This window comes from Myxocyprinus asiaticus, chromosome 43, assembly GCF_019703515.2.
Source record: "Myxocyprinus asiaticus isolate MX2 ecotype Aquarium Trade chromosome 43, UBuf_Myxa_2, whole genome shotgun sequence".
Taxonomy (NCBI): Eukaryota; Metazoa; Chordata; class Actinopteri; order Cypriniformes; family Catostomidae; genus Myxocyprinus; species Myxocyprinus asiaticus.
This window is the reverse complement of record NC_059386.1, coordinates 26,119,777-26,138,040: the sequence shown is the minus strand read 5'-3', so window position 1 is coordinate 26,138,040 and position 18,264 is coordinate 26,119,777. Positions and strand designations below refer to the sequence as shown.

The 18,264-nt window shown below is 41.6% G+C and overlaps 1 pseudogene; it reads right to left on the bottom strand.

The window, feature by feature from the left end:
* LOC127433239 (relaxin receptor 2-like) overlaps window positions 1–17,524 on the bottom strand; it is a 71,512-nt pseudogene extending 53,988 nt beyond the window's left edge.
* Between the last annotated feature and the right edge of the window lie 740 nt (window positions 17,525–18,264).

The window sequence follows — 18,264 nt, the reverse complement described above, 5'->3', positions numbered from 1 at the left end:
GCAGCAAGGAACCATGCCTTGTCGGCCTCTCCCATCTCGACCAGGCTGAGCCAAAGGTGGTGCTCCTGGACCACCAAGGTGGACATCACCTGCCCGAGAGACCGTGCAGTGACCTTCGTCGCCCGGAGAGCGAGGTTGGTCGCCGAGCACAGCTCCTGCATCAATCCCGGGGTGGAACTACCCTTGTGTAGTCCTTTAGCGCCTTGGCTTGGTGGACTTGCAGGAGAGCCATGGCGTGCAGGGATGAGGTGGCTTGTCAAGCGGCACCGTAGGCCTTGGCCATCAGGGACGACGTAAACCTACAGGCCTTGGACGGGAGCTTTGAGCGCCCGCGCCAGGTGGCGGTGCTCTGCGGGCATAGGTGCACCTTATCCACTGGGGGGATTGCCGAATAGCCCTTGGCCGCCCCACCATCGAGGGTAGTGATGGCGGGGAAGCTGAAAGATCGGGACCGCACAGTAAAAGGTGCCTCCCACGACCTTGTCAGCTCTTCATGCACTTCCGGGAAGAAAGGAACGGGGGCAGGGCGTGGTTGTGAGCAGCACCGCGAGCCCAGGAACCAATCATCGAGCCGCGAGGGTTCACGGGAGAGTGGAGGGTTCCACTCTAGCCCGACGCTCGAGGCTACCCGGGAAAGCATGTCGTCATCTCCGCGTCAGCCTGTGACTGGGCGACCACACCCAAAGGGAGGAGCCCAGCTGAGGCTTCCACGTCCGACTGGACGAGCCCGCTCTCCGATGCTGCACTTGAGAGCTCAGCACCTTCGCGGGCTCCGAACAAGAGGTCAAACTAGCCGTGAGACGAGCCGGCGGTCTCATCTGGAAGCCCGATCGGGGCAGACGAGCGTGCTGGGGAATGGGAGGTCCATGGGGGGATACCCGGCGGAGGTGGTCCCATTGGGGTCCCCAAATCGCCCCCAGTGCTAGCCGCGCTGGCCTCATACCCGTGGGTAGAAGGACCGAGGCGGGGAGCCTCTGGGGTGGCTTGCTTTCTTACGTAAGCCGCGACCGCATCGTTGCCATGGACATGTTCTCGCAATGAGTACATGACCACGAATGCGGTCTCCGCGTGAGCAGCGCCCAGACACGAAAGACAGTGATCGTGGCCGTCAGAAGGCGAGAGATAACGAGCGCAACCAGGAATAACACACAAACGGAAAGGCATCTTTAAAAAGACGCGTCTTTAAAAAAGACGTTCCGTGTGTGCTGCTCTTTTAGAGAAATATACTCTTTTAGAGAAATGTACTCTTTCATTTCTGCTGAAGAGCCCAGGGGCATTCTCTGTAGTGCACCAGTGCAGAGGGGGGAGAAGCTGTTGAAATGCGCCATCAGATCCAGCAGAGTTGAATGAACAGTCGTGGGAATTCAGCTCAGTGAGAATGACCGTTTGGCTGGTTGCATACCAGCTCCTTTTATACCCGTATGTCCGGGGGGAATGGTATGCAAATACCACTCGCCAATTTTCATTGGCCTTTTATCAAAGATCAGAGGTGTCTCGGGCTCCCAAGAGTGACCCCTAGTGTCACTACATCAACACAACGTCAAGTGAGTGACAGATAGGGAACAAAAAACATACAGATTTTGAATTTAATTATCCTTTCAAGGATTCTTGTCATTCCAAAAGAATGAGACAATGTGATTTTCCTGGATACAACTTTAGTAACCACTGATATTAATTGTCCAACTTTCCTTCACTTTTCAAAAACATCCCTAGATTCCAAAAAATCATCTCCAGAATTCTCATTCCAAAAAAAAATCCTAATTTTCCTTAAATATTGCCTACCAATCTCAAACACCCCATTCAATTTGCGAAGCTCAATAGCTTGAATGTGCAGTACACAATAAATCAAAAGCATAGTTATAACTCATCCGGAACAACCAGAACATAAGTAACCAATAGCACAGAAGCAAACAAAAATGCCTCATCTCAAGCATGGATTTTCTTACTTCTGGTACTTCTTCAGTGCAAAGAACCTCTTTATCTCTTTAAGCTCTATGTCTCACTGATGTTAAATTCATACTCCTTCTCCAGCTACAGATTAATAACCTCCTGCGGGAGCAGAGAAGTAAAGCTCTGTAGATGGCTCCCAGCTCCATGTACTTACAGCCAAGACACATTGGAGGAGAGGAGGGGTACAAAATGCAGGTTCACATCCACACATTCCACTTCGGTCTTCATGCAGTCACAGTTCTCCGGATACAGCTGCAAAACTGCACATGAACAACATACACAGTGTTAAATTATACTCAATGTTTAATATTTCAGGGCCAATGTAGCAGTGGTTCTCAACTGATTTTACATTTGACGTCAGGTGACAGTCCCAAAATAGTTTATTGTGCATAAATGAACAAAAAACTGTACGTCAAAATATATTAATATTACCATGAGCTGCATAGGCCCAACAACAATATGCTAAATTATTACTATGACAGAGGCTGAATAGGAAAGTTGACAATTGTGGTTTCTAAATGTCTCATGAATTATTACTTGCTCTCTGCAGTAAAATATTTCACCACTGAAACACATGTGGTCAGCATAAACCATTTTTATTCTTGCTGAAAGTAAACCCATTAAGATATTTTAAGCACTGGCTTGAAAAAGGACAATTACTAATTGCTAATCCAATTAAACCAAATTAATCATATACATTTTCTGAGAATAAAAAGTATACCATATACCACTAGTTTTTTCTACACACACACACACACACACACACACACACACACACACACACACACACACACACACACAAGAGTCTAGCCCTTGCAGCTATGTTTTAGATGAGTTTTTTTTTTTTTTTTTCATTTTGAATGAGTCCAAAGATAACATCACTTATGCTAATCTATGTATTATCTCTTCCAAAAGGAATAAGAAAAAGACCAGAACACATACAGCAATCATTAGGAAGGTCCTGTGGCTCTGCCTTTTTAATGGTGCGATCAAAGATATCTGCCCATCCACTGTTGTCCCCTGTGGAAATAAAAATCAAGTGTCACTCTAATAATATAAAAATAAATAAAAATGGTCTTTACAGACTAAGAAGGAAGGGCATCAAAATTCCTCACTCCACAGGAAAACTGATTACATCACTGTTGAATAAACATCAGCTGCTAATGTGTTTCAGAGTGGAACAAAGTAGTTTATAAATTGAGAACAACTTTTAGTGCAGATGCAGGGTCTGACAACACTACATAGAGAAGGCTGAGCTCATGAATAGTAATAAGCATGTGGAGATGTTCCACATTGATTTGGAACTGAGATACAATACCAAGATAGTTTTATATGTGATAAGATAATCTTTACATTACCTTTCACTATTAATTAATAATTAATCTGTAGATTGATTGTGTAAGCTGTGCACAATGTCAAAACTAAAATGTCAACAATTTGACATCTTATGAAAAGTTATCAGAGGGGGTGCATCTATTGACTGCTTCTCTGAATAAAGTAAGCTTGCTCTCCTGCAGTTACAGCAATTTATGTTACGTTCATTCATTTTCGCTCAATTCACATGCATGCACAAATGTCACATTTTATCTGTGGCCCTGGCAGAATAACCAAGTACTTTATAAAATGTATAATTTAATTAAATCATCAGAAGCTATTGAAAATTATAGCATATAATTATAATCATATTTTAATATCATAAAATTTGGTTGAGAGTGCTAAATGTTCGGCGCCTCCGTTTTATTGCATATAATAAATTTGCTGCAGTTATCAGTATCATAAAAAAACTGGGAGATACATGGTCTCACCACAGTGTTCCTCATCCGCTCCATTCTTGCAGTCTCTGTGGCCGTTACACTGGAGGACCTGGGGCAAACACACACTGATGTTTCCACAAGGGAACTGGCCAAGGGGGCAGCCTTCTGTCACCACCCTGCTAGTCATCATGGATGCTGCTGCCGGTGATGAGACGAGGGCAGAGGAAGGAAGAAAAGAAGGATAAGACATAAGTCAAATAATGTGTAACTGTCTAGTTCAGCTGTCAATATGTCATTGAAATTCCCAATGTTATTATGTTATTAAGGGAGGACAATTTTGGTTTTGCGCATTTTTCACAATGGTAAATACAGTACTGTGATGAACTGTGGTATATAATACTCTGTCATAGTACTCTAAAATACGTGTAGTCAGACACTTATGAATTGTAAAGACAAACTAATGCTTGTGGGCTGATGATGACTTTCATTCAAAACAATCCACTGAATTGCTGTGTAATGCAAAAAAATGAAATTGATAAAAATGTGCATCGATGGATGGATTGATGGATGGACAGACAGACGGACAGATGGACGGATGGACAGACAGACAGACAGATGCTGTTTAAATCACTGCCATGCTTTGTGCTTCCATCAGGACAATGCAGAATTAATCGGAAGTCCTCTAGCAACGTCAAGATGGAGCACCCAATCCAGTGCAAACCAAGTGATTTCAACCAATTAGAATGCGGCTCCCAATATTTTCTGCAGTAAACAAAGCAATGACACAAGACAAGCTCGCACACAGTGTTTGCTAACAAAATGATACATTTTACTCTTGGAAAATATGACATAGATGAAGACTGGGCTCCCTACTGGGTGTTATCATTCTGTTTTGCATCTGACATGAAAAATAGAGGCGTTATGCCCGAGAACACAATTAAACATTCAGCACAAAGTCACTGCTTTTTTGCAAATAAAATATAACCCCCTAAAAGCATACTTTTGCATAATAAATACACGTGTTTGTGTTCTTTTCTTGTATGTGCTCACTAACACCCATCACAAAGTGGAGTTGTGAGAAATTGTGGCCATGGGTGGCTCTCCCAATGCACAGCTTAATTACATTGAAATACGGCCATTTAGAAGAAATATGTTGTTCTTTCTAGGGCTATCTGTCACATTGTCCATGTGTCATTTTGGAAGCTAGTGAATTATATGGTTTAAACTATGTGCTGAATTGACTATGTCAGTGTGTATTTAGCTTAGAGGAATACATTTTCTTTATTGCTTTACACATCAACCTGTAATCCTATAGCTGACAGCATCAGCTACAGTATTTGCCAGCTTTTGTGAATGAAATACCACTAAAATATTTCGGGCTCTATTTTCGTAAGCAGGTGGTAATAAAGTTCGTCCAAACTTTGAAATCTATGGTGGAACATCAACTTATGTCCCTGACAAATGCTTTTTTATGATACAAAATTGTATAAGATTTGTGTTAAACTATCTATAGGTCATGGTTTATTTTTCAAAATATTATTATGTTTATATTTACAATTGTATTTATGATCTTATTTGTATTGGTATTTTTCCACCTGCTGTCATAGAGTGATTTTTAAGTCACTGCAAAAGGGGCCTGTGGAAGAAGTTGGAGAGTAAAATATTTGGATTAGGAATGCTTTTTTTGCCCACTTTGTTATCTTGATTATATTTTTCGTTTGAAGTGTAATTTGAATTTAGATATATTTTTGTGTTTCAATTAATGAATTTAATTTTTCAAAATCAAACGGTAGAAGTGAAGTACATGCCGATACAATTAGTTAATACTAGCCATTATATGTGTGTCAGTAGATGAAAATTATGAATAATACTGAAATCCTCTATAATTTAACGGAACCTACATCCATATCCTGAACCACATTTTCCATGCCTAAAAGGAGCATGTCCCACTCAACAAAGGTAATAACAAAATAATGTAAGTCCGTATTTTGTATTCTTCTAATACATTGCATGCAGTCCAATTACACTTCCAACTTCTTATTAATGTGCTTTCTTTGTTTATATCGTTGACGCTTGAGGAAATGGAGTTTAATATGATGCAGACGATGCTGGAGAAGAACCTTGCACTTAAATTGCACTTGACCCGATTAGCGCCTTGCCAAACCCACCTTGCGCCTAGACTTAGCGTATGCTTGCACGAAAATATCAAAACTTTATGGCCATGGCCATTGACTTTGCGCTTATGGCTTATAGTGCTTAGTGCTAGCGCTCTTAAAATAGGACTCCTTATATGGTCTATTTCATGCCATACCATAGATTTTTATGGGACAAATTATGCATTACAGAAAATTAACGGTTCCAATCCTTTAATTTGATTAGACAAGAGAAGTTCAAAGAGTGCTGATAATTCTTATAAAATAAATGTGATTTTTCAGTGTTTATCTCACTCCACTTGTCTGTTGTTTAAAAGCAATATCACACTCACAGTCATGCTGTTGTACTGAATATCAGTATGGCAGTGATTCGCTGTTGGCACAAGGACATAGCCCACAGTGCCAACAGAACACTTGCTTGTGATATTGCTTAATTTTTATATGAAAAGAAGAATTACGACAGTAACCACTCTGCACTCTGTGTATTGACAGGCACATTGATTATGAAATCAACTTCATAAGACTGAAATAATGGGTTCTTTCTGTCAGCCAGAAGTTGACTGTTCCAGTCTGGCCATTATATTTTTCTTTTTGAATTTTTTTTTTAGGGCTCTTTGGAAAAAACTGCGTAGAGTTTAGACTCCCTAAATAAAGTCAATAAAGAAATTACCTTCAAGCATAAACATATAAACAAGTCTCCTTCATACAACTTCAAGTCAGGAACACTTGGAACACAGGAATACTTGGAGCTGTATTTTTAATAACAGTAACCAGAAAAACACGAACAGTATATTAAAAGCAAGTTTTAGTTTTACTTTACCATAGTTTTTGGTTGGTTGTTTGTTTGTTTCTTTTAAAAAACAACTCTTTAAAAAAAAAAAAAAAAAAAAATAACTGCCCCCAGTTATGTGGCTTAAAATAATCTATGTTTTGCAAGCTTGCAAGAATAACAACAACAACAACAACAACAACAACAAAAGACACATAGCACTTTTGTTTGTAAAAAATAAATAAAAAAGTTGTAAATAATTCAGCTGGAAACTGAATTGGCCAGATCTAGGAGGGTGCTGGGGTTGGCTTTGCTTCCCCCCGCCCCCACCCCCACACGTGTGCTAGGTAATGGGAACACATGCAGCATGCAGTGCACATCATGAAACACAGCTATTTAACAGCCAAAGCAGATGAATTGGCCAAATTCCAGATAAATTAACAGAGAAAAAGAACACAAAACTTCCTGTTCTGACCAGGTGCAATAATAAAATGCTTTCAATGTCTGGCTGTGGGCTTAATGGAAAAGTTGTCACTGTTGTGGAACATACTACCACAGACTATTTAGCAGAGATGGGCCACATCTATTAAAATAAATGGGAGAAATTGGAACGCCCAAAAGTCAATGGATGTAAACAGGTAAAAGAGCCAATAACCAACTTGAGAACGCGCATGCGCATTAACTATACAAGCCGGGAAAATAGCTTCTTTTTTTTTGTGTGTGTTATCTGAGGTAAAGCAGCACAATTTATTATTCCAATGTTGTCAGATTTTACTGCTGATTTAAAATATGTTCTTTGATCGTAATCTTGACCAACAGTTTTTGAGATTTCAGTATTCCCCCATTCAAGTTGATAGCAGCTGCACTTTCATGACTGGAAATAGCTTCCTAAGAGCATTCCAGAGATGGCCGCCAGTGGACTGACTTGCTATAAAGACTTTGATACTACTCAAAACATTTGTAGACATTAAAAAAATAAAAATAAATAAAAAATAAGTAAATGAACACTGACTAAAATCATTTTATGATGACATGAGAGCTGCCATGCTGAGATCATATGACCAGCCGAACATTACACACATTATCTCAGTAGTTAATCCCCTAATTGAATCACCTAATATTGATAATTCAATCCCCTGTAATTTGGCATTTTCAGACACTCAATAAATAGCGCATTTCTACAATGAAATCAGTAACTGAGAAATGTTTGCTCTTATGTGATGCTATATCTACACTGCTAGGTTTCAAGCCAACATAAAAAAAAAAAATAATAATTGTTCCCATTTAAAACTCAGAAAACAAATTAAGTATCCATACTTCAACACTTACAACTTCAAAAAACACAATGATGCTTTCCAGACATTAGGCTTGGTCAGGAAACAGCAAAACCTTTCAACAAAAGTTGGACTTAACCGAGTAGTACTGTGTAATGTTCTGACAGAGGTGGGTCAGAAATCTAAAATGGCATTTAATGTAGTTCCCTATCTGTCACTCACTCGATGTTGTGTCGATGTAGTGACACTAGGGTTCACTTTTGGGAGCCCGAGACACCTCTGGTCTTTGATAAAAGGCCAATGAAAACTGGCGAGTGGTATTTGCATGCCACTCCCCCGGACATACGGGTATAAAAGGAGCTGGTATGCAACCACTCATTCAGATTTTCTCTTCGAAGCCGAATGGTCATGCTCACTGAGCTGAATTCCCACGACTGTTCATTCACCTCTGCTGGATCTGACGGCGCATTTCAGCGGCTTCTCCCTCCTCTGCACTGGTGCACTGTAGAGATGCCCCTGGGCGCTTCAGCAGAAATAAGAGTATATTTCTCTAAAAGAGTATGTATCTATAAGAGTATATTTCTCTAAAAGAGCGGCACACATGGAACGTCTTTTTAAAGATGTCTTTCCATTTGTGTGTTATTCCTGGTTGTGGTCGTTATCTCTCAACTTCTGATGGTCACGATCGCTGTCTTTCGTGTCTGGGCTCGACCCACGCGGAGACAGCCTTCGTGGATGGATCGTGTACTCATTGCGAGAACATGACCATGGCAACGTTGCGGTCACGGCTTGCTTTCGTAAGCAGCTCCCCGCCTCGGTCCTTCTACCTATGGGTATGAGGCCAGCGCGGATAGCACTGGGGGCGATTTGGGGACCCCAGTGGGACCACCTCTGCCGGGCATCCCCCCACGGACCTCCCATTCTGCAGCATGCTCGTCTGGCCCGATCAGGCTTCCGGATGAGTCCACTGGCTCGTCTCACGGCGAGTTCGACCTCTTGTTCGGAGCCCGCGAAGCTGATGAGCTCTCGAGCGCAGCATCGGAGAGCGGGCTCATCCAGTCAGACGCGGAAGCCTCAGCTGGGCTCCCCCCCTTGGGTATGGTCGCCCAGTCACAGGCTGACGCGGAAATGACGGACATGCTTTCCAGGGCAGCCGCGAGCATCGGGCTAGAGTGGAACCCCCACTCCGCTCTCCCCTGAACCCTCGCGGCTCGATGATTGGTTCCTGGGCTCGCGGCGCCGCTCACAGCCACACCCCGCCCCAGTTCCTTTCTTCCCGGAAGTGCACGAGGAGCTGAAAAGGTTGTGGGAGGCACCTTTTACTGCCCGGTCCCGATCTTTCAGCTCCCCCGCCCTCACTACCCTCGATGGTGGGGTGGCCATGGGCTATTCGGCGATTCCCCCTGTGGATATGGCACTCGTGGTGCACCTATGCCCACAGTGCGCCGCCACCTGGTGTGGGCACCCAAAGCTCCCGTCCAAGGCCTGTAGGTTTACGTCGTCCCTGACAGCCAAAGCCTACAGTGCCGCTGGACAAGCCGCCTCCGCCCTGCACGCCATGGCTCTCCTGCAAGTCCACCAAGCCAAGGTGCTAAAGGAACTGCACGAGGGTAGTTCCGCCCCGGGACCTCACTCTCCGGGTGATGTCCACCTTGGTGGTCCAGGAGCGCCACATTTGGCTCAACCTGGTCGAGATGGGAGAGGCCGAGTTCAAGGCACAGTTCCTTGCTGCCCCCATTTCCCAGGTTGGCCTATTCGGCGACACCGTCGAGGACTTTGCCCAGCAGTTCTCGGCGGTGAAGCAGCAGATGGAGGCTATCTGGCACATCCTGCCCCAGCACGGCTCAAGATCACGCACCCTGCCTGCTTGTCGCCAAGGGCATCTCCCTGCAGTGACTGCACGTGGAGCCAGCGTGGAGACCACCACAGGAAGCAGATGCCACCCGTCTCATGGTCAGCCGCCAAGAACCCGCGAAAGGCTTCGAAGCGCCCCTGAGACGGGCGACCCAGGGATGACGAAACCCACTGCTTTGGAGCTGGTAAACAGACCACTCCATCCCCTGGTGGAGGGCCGGGAGGAGAATCTTTTGTTGCCTTTCCATTTAATTTCGCCGCATGCCCAAGTGGCTCCGGTACCCAAGAGTTCAGCAAAAGAGCGGTTTCCTTGTTCCCTGGGTCACATACCCGGTGTGCACGGCCGTCATCATGACCACCATCCACCATTCTATTTTGGAAGGTTTGGCGCTCCAGCGGTGGTCTCCCCGCCCCGCACGCCCAGCTGTGGCACAAATCTGCCCCCGATGTGACAGTCTCCACAGGTCACGAGGACAGGCCTCTTCCTCCCCCGTCCCAGGCTGTTCTGGGGGTGGTCACAAGGAGCCAGGTAAGTGCTTTGATGTCCCTGAACTCACCTCCCCTGAGCTGAAGATGTGCGCTATTGACTCCCAGTAGTGTTCACAAACGGTGTTCCCTGGATGATTTCCTCCGAGCCCTGTGGAGAAACTCACTGCCGGCTCAGAACATGTGCTAACTAAGCCCTGTACTGGGGTAGGTGCTCCATATGTGGTGGTTCCACATAGGTAACCCCATGCGATGTATATCTTCCGCTATATCTTCGTTTCCCTGTTGGTAAACTGCATCTTCCTTGGGCAGAGGCCCTCTGCCCCAGTCACCATGTTTGTAGAAACTCCTCCCCCATAGGGTAGGACCTACCATGGGACTTCTCCACATGGCATGCTTTCAACAAAGTTTGGCAAGGCCATGTGACGTATTTCCACTCAAAATACCCCCCTCTTTCTGGGCGGGTTATGGTCTCTGCGGTGCCTTCCCCTTGGGAGGGACACCCCCCCGACGTAGACCTAGTGGCCCCAGTTGGTAAATTCCTTTTTTTTTGGGAAGAGAAAAAAAAAGAGGATAAGAGGCCACGACTGGGCTAGCCTGTCTCTATCTTTTGGGCAGTCGACTTGTCCCCAAAGGGCTGTTCGACACTCATAACAGAGTTGGGGGAGGTTACGTGTCGGCCTGGTGCGCTGACTACGAGGCACACAGTGGTCTGCCCGTCACACACCGCCAGTTCACGTAACACAGTTCAGCCAGTTGCGCCGTTTCGTATAGGGACCCCTAGTGTCACTACATCGACACAACGTAGAGTGAGTGACAGATAGGGAACGTCCTGGTTACTTGCGTAACCTCCATTCCCTGATGGAGGGAACGAGACGTTGTGTCCCTCCTGCCACAACGCTGAACTACCCGCTGAAATGGCTGGGACCTTGTCTCGGCACAAAACCTGAATGAGTGGTTGCATACCAGCTCCTTTTATACCCGTATGTCCGGGGGAGTAGTATGCAAATACCACTCGCCAATTTTCATTGGCCTTTTACCAAAGACTAGAGGTGTTTCGGGTTCCCAAGAGTGACCCCTAGTGTCACTACATCAACACAATGTCTCGTTCCCTCCATCAGGGAACGGAGGTTACGCAAGTAACCAGGACATTTTCACTCTTTTTTCTCTGTTTCATTCGTCTGAAAATTGTTTGCAAGAATAATGTCATCTGTGAGAATGCCGCAAATTATCTCCGATCATCTCAGGAGGTGCTGATAGCGTAGTTCGCATTATTTCCACTCGGGTGGCATGCATTGTGAACACAACTCTGCAAGTTCAGTAATATATATCTTTGTATTAATGAAACAAAGACAAAAGTGATTAAATCATAAAATAATACAAGACACGTTGACCTTGAACTTAAAATTGAGTTTGATTTTATTTTCTTTAGGCATTTTAGCATTAACAGTATTACAAAAACGCAGTACAAACACAAATTCGATATGAACACACATTTGGCAGCATTATTTTGGGAACACAAGGGAATTAGGCCTATTTATTTTGATTATAATTGTTTTTAGTTCTCAATCTGTAGGCTAATAGTAATTTTCCATCTGTGTTGATGGATGCTTGCATGATGACAAAAGGAGCCATTGGAGATGGTAAATGTTTGGATTTGGGGAGGTTACTTTATTGCTTTTTTCATTTAGTTTAAAGTGCAATTTGTTTGGAGCGAGTGGCGCAGATGGTAGTGCACTTGTCCAGGACACATATGTGAGCTGTTGGCTCATGGGGACCCAGGTTTGATTCTGGCTTGGGTCATTTCCTGATCTATATCCCCTGCTTTCCTGTCTCTCTACACTGCCCAATTAGGAAAACAATAAAAATTATTGACGCTGACTACCACCCCTGGAGTCGTGAGTTAAAATCCAGGGTGTGCTGAGTGACTCCAGCCAGGTCTCCTAAGCAAACAAATTGGCCCGGTTGCTAGGGAGGGTAGAGTCACATGGGGTAATCTCCTTGTGGTCGCGATTAGTGGTTCTCGCTCTCAATGGGGCACGTAGTAAGTTGTGCGTGGATCGCAGAGAGTAGCATGAGCCTCCACATGCAGAGTCTCTGCAGTGTCATGCACAATGAGCCACTTGATAAGATGCATGGATGGACTGTCTCAGAGGAGGAGGCAACTGAGATTTGTCCTCCGCCACATGGATTGAGGTGAGTAACCGTGCCACCATGAGGAACTACAAAGTAGTGGGAATTGGGCATTCCAAATTGGGAAAAAAAAGAAAATGAAATGTCTTTTATGTTTTTCGTGTTTCAATATATGAATTACATTTTTAAAGAAAAATCGATGACGATGTAATCAGATATCACAATATTTTTTAAGGTAATTATCGTAAAAATATTTTTTACATATCGCTCAGCCCTAGTAGAGGATACCTATGATTAAATTAAAATAAAGTCAATTTGCTTGATGAGAGCATTCTTAAACTGTGCTACACATACCTCACCTCCTCTTTAATGCCTCACACCTGAGCACAACAAAGCAGCTAATGCAAATCAGACCAGGGCCAGCCCAATGAGGCCTGTAAAATCTGGCCACATTCAGTATCTTGTTAGGAGCTTCCCCACAATGCAGGATGTAATACAATAGCTAAGATGTTTTATGGTGTCTCTGACCACTGGAGTTGGGATCTGGCAGAAGAAAATCTGGTCCTTGACCAAGGTCAGGGAAAAAAAACATTAAAATCTGTATTGAGATCCAAAAGAGCCACAGATGACATCTACTTGTTTCCGACACGGTTCATCTGCTGGACCTCTTATTTTGTGGCATGGATCTTTATTGCAGGATTCTTTAAGCAACATGGAAAAGCACACATTCTTAGTCTGGAAATGTAATCATTTGCACTGTAAAACCCAGATGCACATTTTAAGTCTCCCAGGAGAGCCAAGGATGTCTGTAAAAATGAAACTGTAAAAATTTGCTTTTCACTTTATAATGTATTGTTAATCACTGTAGTAATTACAAAAGGGCAAATTATTACATGAAGTTCATCAATAGTGGCCCTTCCTGGAGCAATGACCAATAAACATGTAGAGACAGTGCTCAGTGTCACACAGACACTAAACACCATCAGGGTAACATATGTGAAATTGAAATAATGTAATAAACATTAACTAAACTACATCTGCATTAACTAAATCTGATGGAAAGTACAAAAATGCCTCAAGGCAATGTGTAGTCTACCTATAACCAGGAGTTTAATAGAGTAGGGACCTGTGGGAGCACAACTCTTTAAGTGGAAAGAGTAATAATCAGTGTTAGAAGTTTTACATAAAAAGCCAATATTTGCCCCTAGATTTGATTTTCAACAAAAAAAATTTACTTTTATGAGGAAATTGTTTTTTTTTGTTTGTTTGTTTTTTTTTTTACTTCTAAAAAGATAATTCTCTTAAAATGAAAATTCTCTTATCAATTACTCACCCTCATTCCATCCCAGATGTGTGTCTTTTTCTAAACACAAAGATTTTAGAAGAATATCGCAGCTTTGTAGGTCCATACATTGCAAGTGAATGGTGGCCAGAATTTTGAAGGTCCAAAAAGCATATAAAAGTAATTCAAAGGACTCCAGTAGTTTAATATATGACTGCAGAAGCGATATGATAGGTATGGGTGAGAAACAGATCAAAATTAAGTGAATCACCATAAACAGAAGAAAAAAGTAAAAGTGAAATTGAAGATTTATAGTAAAAAAGGACTTAAATATTGATCTGTTTCTCACCCACATTTATCATATCGCTTCTGAAGACATGTATTTAACCACTGGAGTCTTATGGGTTACTTTTTTTCTGCCTTTTTGGAGCTTTAAAGTTCTGGCCACCATTCACTTGAATTGTATGAACCTACAGTGCTCATATATTTTTTTTTTTTAAATCATCATTTGTGTTCTGCAGAAGAAAGAAAGTCATACACATCTGAAATAGCATGAGGGTAAGTAAACAATGAGAGAATTTTCATTTTGGGGTGAACTATCCCTTTAAAACTTAAGCTGTGTCTCATCAGTTTATGTCAAACACATACATTTAATCAGTTCATTATACAAATTCAAAAGATTTTAAAATTTTCAAAAAATTTAGTTAACATCAACTCCTATTTTATTCCATATAATGTATAACTATGACTAAAATAGAATATAGAATAAGAATTATAGTAGATGAATAAAAAGCTGAAGAATTAATTACGAGGGCCTTTTTTCGCACCCACATTGTCAAAGAATACATTTCTTAAGATCCACATAGAACATTTTCCTCTAGTTCTGTAAAAATGTTACTGGTGTTTTAAACGGACAATCCAAAATGCTTTTAATCACCTTTTAAGAAAGTGCAGCAAAGAACCATTAAAGAAATTTGTAATTACGCAAAACCTACTATTATTTTAAAAACTACTATTTTTTTTTTTAAATTATTGAGTTTCTGCATGTTGGTTTGGATTAATTTTTTCCTGTAATAAGATCCCTCTGTGGCACTCAGATCCTTTGTATATTTGCCTGTACCACCTTATTTCACCTCTTTCTACATAAGCACGTAGCTTATGTAGCCCTGTTTATCTGAATCAGGGGTATATGGCTCCATGGCTCTGTTGGCATAGATAAATAAACTGGGTTCGCCCTAACTTCTTATTTAAAATAACAGTAAACCAAACAGAGCAAAAGCATAATTCAACAACCCAATCTATGCTAACGGGCATGCACTTTCTAATTAAGGTTATTAATACTGAAACTTAAAAATATGTTTAAAATCTAAACAAGAAGTAACTAAAATAGCCTACTTAAATTGGGGAAACAAATCGATAAATGTAGAGAGAATTAGACACCTGGGCTATGTTGTGTACATCAAAATAAAAAATAAAAAAAAAAACAAGGCACAAATGAGATCTCATTTATATCCAAACTGATTCTCTAGATAGACTAAATCAATTGGATTAAATCGAAAGCAAAGGGGGAATCTCACTAAAGTCCCCTGCTTCTAAGATGTAAAAAGACCCCTGTAATCTCACATTTGTATTCTCTAAAAAGTTTCTGAAGACAACTAAACAAACTGTGCTCAGATTTGCCAAGATACTAAAGTTTGCAAAAGTCAGACATTTCTTATCTAATTCTCCCAAGATCAAAACTCCAAACCATGCTATCCAACTTAAAATGTATAGCTTTATACCCTTACTATATTTCAAGATTTGTTGTGTCTCTTTTTATCTCTACTTAAATTAAACATAACTAAGAGTTCCGTTAGGTCTTCTGATATACACGGCCAGACCAAAAAAAAGGTTGCATACTCCTACTGCACATTCGTCGTGGCATTGTTTCGACAACCTTATGCAATGTCACAACATTTATTTCCATCCAGAGTTGCAGAAATCTTTGGCCGAGATCTTGTACTGATGATGGCATAGTCTAACCACTCCGTAAAGTCTTCTCCAGCACATCCCAAAGACTTTCAGTGGGGTAAAGGTCCTATTAAAGGTATATTAATGGTATAACCTGGTCATTCAGTACATTCAGGTAGTCAGCTGACATCATTTCATTGCCGGTTAACATTGCTGACCAACTGAAGCAACCACAGATCATAACACTGCCACCAGAGGCTTGTTCGGTGGGCACTATGCATGACGGGTGCATCGCTTCATGCACTTCCCTTCTTACCCTGACATGCCCATCGCTTTGGAATAGAGTAAATCTGGACTCATCAGACCACGTGACTTTTTTCCATTGCTCCACAGTCCAATCTTTATGCTCCCTAGCAAATTTAAGTCATTTTTTTCCGATTAGCCTCACTAACAAGTGGCCAAACAGCTGTTTAATCCCAATCTTATAAATTCTTGTCGCATTGTGCATGTGGAAATGCTCTTACTTTCACTATTAAACATAGCCTTGAGTTCTGCTGTCGATTTTTTACGATGTCATGGCATTTTAGTGATCGCTTAGATTAGTGATCGGCATTCTTTGCTCTATCACATTCAGGTTTATGTTTACAACAACAGATTTTAGCTAGGTTGTCAAGCGATAAAGTCTCATCTAAGTGTTGGAGTGACAATCACATTAAATCAAAGTCAAAAGTGCAAAAATGTCCCAGATTACCCTTCTTGGCCCTAAAATAATGTTATAATTCAATTTAAATTGTCTAAACCAAAGAAAATTAAAACAAAACCAAGCAACTATAAAAGTGGAAAATAATGTTTCCAACATGCTCACTGTTCATGAACATTGTATTTAATATGCTAAATAAGGTTTTTTCCTTATTCAAAACCTGTAGTCTCTGAGTGACTACCTGTGCCAAAGACCGCAATGCGCACTGGCTGGGACGCAACTCAATTTAGGCTTTGTGCAAAATGAAGCCACCTGAATTAATTCGTTCACCATTTCACGCTCAACAGGCCAACAGCGTAACGTCCAATTACTGTGATAAATCAGATGCTTTGAAACGTGGCCAAAAAGTGGGGATATAACAGAACCACCATACCGTGACACCAAGAAGTCACATTTTGTTTTGTCAGATAAAAGTTCCATGAAGTTTCACAGAGCGCCTAAACAAGTAAAATATTGTAATGCCAAAGAACAGAATGTACTGCAAGAAGGGTCAAAAGTTCCTCAGAGGTCTGACAAGAGCGTTTTCTTCTCAACAATATGCGCAGCAAAGACTAACGCAATAGTTAAATGTTTTGTCTTGAACATTGGTAGTACACAGCATGAGAGGCTAATTACATCGATTTACAAAATGTATGAATGAATACATAGATTTTATCTTGTGTAATTCGTAATGCAAATTCCTTCTTTGTGGATGTTTAATAAAAACAAAAAAAAATTAAAAAAAAATTTAAAAAAAATCAAACACACCACCACGTCGAATTATTAACTGCGAGTACACAAACATAATGGCAAGTAGCCTGTATTTGTTAGGCTATTGTGTCACATAGACATATGAGGGAGTTCTATAAAAGTTTATAGGAAATACATTAAACTGTCGAGGAATAAAAAGACACACCTTTATTTATTTTATTTGCATCTAAAAGAAAAACAATTGTGTAGTGTTCGTCCTTGAATTAATTCCTTCTCTTTGTATTGTTATGAAAAGCGTCTGCTAAATGAAAACGTGTTAATGAGTTTTACCTTCAGTTTCCATCCTGGAGTTCAGAATGAGAAGAATAATGATGGTTAATTCCAGGAGTGTTCGAGTGTTCGAAGTATATTTGAAGGCTTTCATGATCAAGCCTCTGTTTTCCTCACAGCAGCCCTCCAAAAGCATGCATTACCCTACCAAAAATAGCCTATACCCAAATCAGCCTATTTCCCAAGGAAGATGCGCGCGTGTGGCTTAAAGGCAGGATTTCAAATGGATGAACGAAAGAGCATCGCGCGATCGACCGGTCCAACTTGCCACCTTCCTTTCACCTGCACCGTATACGGGACTTGGAGCGAGCTGAGAGGCGTGTTGAACTCTAACGTTCCGTCCCTGTTATGACAGAGTGGAGCCCGACATTATTAATTGGGGATTTCGTCACTGATACGTGGTTTCATGGGGTTTCGGGATCATAAACACCTGCGTATAAAAGCTAGAAGTCGTCATTGTCATTATACACAAACACATTCGTAAGAAATTAATTTTTCGGAGAGCAATAAGATGAGAGCGTGGGTTTGAGTTTTCAAAGTGTATATTTTACGCAGAATAGCCTAAATGAGAAGACTAATAAATTGATATTGACAAAATATGTATGTCCGCTTTACTGTTGACAGTTTGAAGAACTGTTTTTAAGTAGTTGGCTCTTTAGTTTTGTCTACATAAGTCCAGTTAACCAAAGCTGTGAATAAAACCTTTTGAGATGTTTTTTATTTTTTTATTTATTTATTTATTTATTTTTTTTAATAAAGTGGTTATTACCCCAGAAAACTGGCCTGTGTCCAGTTGCAACAAACCCCTTAAGATAAGACGCTTTATAATTGTGAGGCTATTACTTAGGTGCACTCAGTAATTGTTTTTCTCAAAAAAAC